This window comes from Peromyscus eremicus, chromosome 20 (assembly GCF_949786415.1).
Source record: "Peromyscus eremicus chromosome 20, PerEre_H2_v1, whole genome shotgun sequence".
Lineage (NCBI taxonomy): Eukaryota > Metazoa > Chordata > Mammalia > Rodentia > Cricetidae > Peromyscus > Peromyscus eremicus.
Window position 1 is genome coordinate 20,780,951 of NC_081436.1, and position 3,237 is coordinate 20,784,187.

Below are 3,237 nucleotides of genomic sequence, written 5' to 3' on the forward strand. Positions count from 1 at the left end.
GTTTCTGTTGCCGAGTGTTTTGTCCCAGCACCACAGAGTAACTAGTGCACCTGCCAAGAGCTGGCACTGCTCTCTGTCACATCCCCTCATCCCACGGTAACTGAGCTGAGCTGAGCACAGGGATCACGCCCAAGAGTACCTAAGCATCATCTGCTTCCCTGACATGTTAGTGCAGTGGGTAACATTCTGAGACAGAAAACATATAGACACTTAGAGCAGAGAGCGAGCCTGAGGCGTATTTCCCCCAGAGGGGCCAGCAGTACTGCAGCTACGGTCCCCGCCACTGTTCCCCTTGGGGGCGGTGTAGCTCACATTTCAGCAACATCTGGACTCTAGCACTGTGTCAAAGGGCTGGCCTGGGCCCCTGTGGGTCACTGAAGAATGCCCGCTAGGTTAGAGAGCAGGAGGTATGGCCCTGCAGCTGGTGGGGAGAGCATGAATATCCTAAGGCAGCTTTGGGACCCTGAAAATAAGACCACTAGGCTTTCAGAAGCCGCAGATATGGGCTTTACTGGATCCTTTCTCACTTGTGGTTCCGCACTTTGGGGGTGTCAGAGGCTGCAAGCCACCCCACCCAGAACTTTCTCGGGAAATGCAAGACCCAGCCTAGGGTCCCCGACAACTGTTCTTCCTCAATAATAATGAGGCTAGTTCTTTGCTCACTAGAGGACCTCACGCCCTTCCTCCTGAGACATGATGCCAGTCTCCTTGGGGGTAGCATCACTCCATCCTCCCATTTCCCTGGTGGTCATAGCCTTCAAGGAGAATCAAGCAGGCAGAATATAATGAGCACCAAGGCCCTCAGGACACCTCATGCTTCCTGTTCTCACACTTGCAGTGTTAGCCTTTTGCTTTTCCTGAGATTTTCCTGTGGTAAATTGATGAGTTCTCCTCAAGGGGAGCTGCTCTTACTCCTGGGACCCTTCGCCAGCCATGATCTGTGAGCCACAGCCCAACTTTTCCAGAGAAGCCTCACATGCCCCTAATGCTTCTTTCTTCCCACTCCTGACCTTACATCTCTACAGGAGAGGTGATACAGAGCTGTGAATAGTCCCTCCCCTATACCTCCCCCTACCTCTCCTCTTCCCCAGATCCACTCCTCCTCCTTTCCCTTCAGAAAAGGGCAGGCCTCCCAGGGATATCAACCAAACATGGCATATCAAGTTATAATAAGACTGGGCTCATCCCCTCATATTAAGGCTGGATGAAGCAACCCAGTAGGAGGAATAGGATCCCAAAAGCAGGAAAAAAAAGTCAGAGACAGCCCCCATTCCCACTGTGGGTAGTCTCACATTACACCAAACACAACTATGAAATATATGCAGAGGACCTAGGTCAGGACCGATACAGGCTCCCTGGTTGTCCGTTCAGTCTCTGTGAGCCTCTAAGAGCCCTGGTTAGGAAACTCTGGGCTATTTTCCTGTGGTGTCATTAACCCCTCTTGTTCCTACAATCCTTCCTCGGCCTCTTCCACAGGATTCCCTGAGCTCCACCTAATGTTTGGCTGTGGTTCTCTGCATCTGCTCCCCTAGTTGCTGGATGAAACCTCTCTGATGAGAATTATGCTGGGTTCTACTCTACAAGTATAGTAGAGTATCTTTATTTTTTTTTCCTGGCTGTGTTTGGTTCTATCCTAGGCCTCTGGGCTATCCAAGACTCTGGTCCCTGGCCCTCCAGGCAGTGTCAGACATGGGCTCCCTCTTGTGGAATGGGTCTCAAGTTAGACCAGGCATTGGCTGGCCACTCCCACAAGTTCTGTGCCATCTTTACCCCAGCACATCTTGCAGGCAGGACAAATTGTAGGTTGGGAGGTTTTATGGCTGAGTTGGTGCCCCAATCCCTCCACTGGAAGCCTTGCCTGGTTACAGAAGGTGGCCAGTTCAGGCTCTGCATCCCCCATTAGTAGGAGTCTTTCCTAGGATCACCCTCATGGATTTCTAGGAGTTTCCATGGCACTAGGTTTCTGCCTCACCCTTGAAATGCCCCCCAGTTCTAGTCATCTCTCCCAGTACTCTCTCCCTCCACCCCACCACCTGCCCCCAGTCCACCCTTGAAATCTATTCCTTTTCCTCTTCCCAGGGAGATACATGTGCTGTACCCCTTAAGCCTTCCTTGTTATTTAGTCTCTCTGGGTCTGAGTAGTATAGCATGATTGTCCTTTAGAATTTGGGGGGGGTCACTTATGTAAAAATATAAAATGTTTCAGGGATTTGTGTGTCATCCTCGCACAGGGACCATGCCAATCTTCTCTGTATCGTTCCAATTTTACTTTATATGCTACTGAAGCAAGCACAAGTCTTGATAAATTTTAAAGATTTTTTTTATTTGTGTGGGGGGGGGGGCACATGTGTTCAGATGCTCAACAGGGACCAGAAAAGAGTACTGGATCTTCTAGAGCTAGAGTTGAGTTATGGTGGTTTGTGAACCACCCAACATGGGACTCTACCAAAAGTTCCAGGTTAGCCAGGTTAAAAAAATAAAGGAGGAGAAAGAAAAAAGAAGGAAAGAAAAAATTCATAAGGCAAAGCTCATCCATCAGTAATATGGTGGTTTGGCCCCTACAGTCTCGTCCCTAGTTGGTGGAACTGTTCTGGAAAGGATTAGGAGGTGTGGCCTTGTTGGAGAAGATGTGTCACTAGAGGCAGGCTTTGAGGTTTCAAAGCCCCAGGCCATGCCCAGTGTCTGTCTGTCTCCAACCTGTGGATAAGATATAAGCTCTCAGGTACTGCTTCAGTGCCATGCCTGCCTGCCATCATGCTCCCCGCCACGACGACGGTCATGAACTAACTCCCTGAAACTGTACGTAAGCCCCCAGCTAAATGCTTTCTTTTATAGGCTGCCTTGGTCATGGTGTCTTCACAGCAACAGAACAGTGACTAGGACAAGTAGTGAACAGACAAACCAATAATTATTAAATGCTGTGTGCTGAGCATAGTTGTGCGTGTTGTACTTTGACTGGAAGTACTGTAAGTTTGTTTACACTACCACAAAGATATCCATAATGCATGGTGTAGTTACTAGATTAGAGTGTCATGAGGCAGTAATTTCCAACTCTATCATATAGCATAGGATTACAGTTGTAGATATGGAACATTACTGTATAGATTTGTGTGCATGTTTGTGTATATGAAGGTATGCATGAAAGCAAAGGCCGGTCTCTGATGTCCTTCCTTAGGAGCCATCCACTTTTTTTTTGAGACAGGGTCTCTCACTGGGACCTGAGACTTCCTGATTAGG

At 48.7% G+C, this 3,237-nt stretch overlaps 1 non-coding gene across 1 annotated transcript; it reads right to left on the reverse strand.

Annotated features, from left to right (window-relative positions):
* Positions 1–2,186: 2,186 nt before the first annotated feature.
* Positions 2,187–2,293, reverse strand: LOC131897272 (U6 spliceosomal RNA). The gene has a single exon (XR_009375627.1). It is a non-coding gene; the product is annotated as a U6 spliceosomal RNA (small nuclear RNA).
* Between the last annotated feature and the right edge of the window lie 944 nt (positions 2,294–3,237).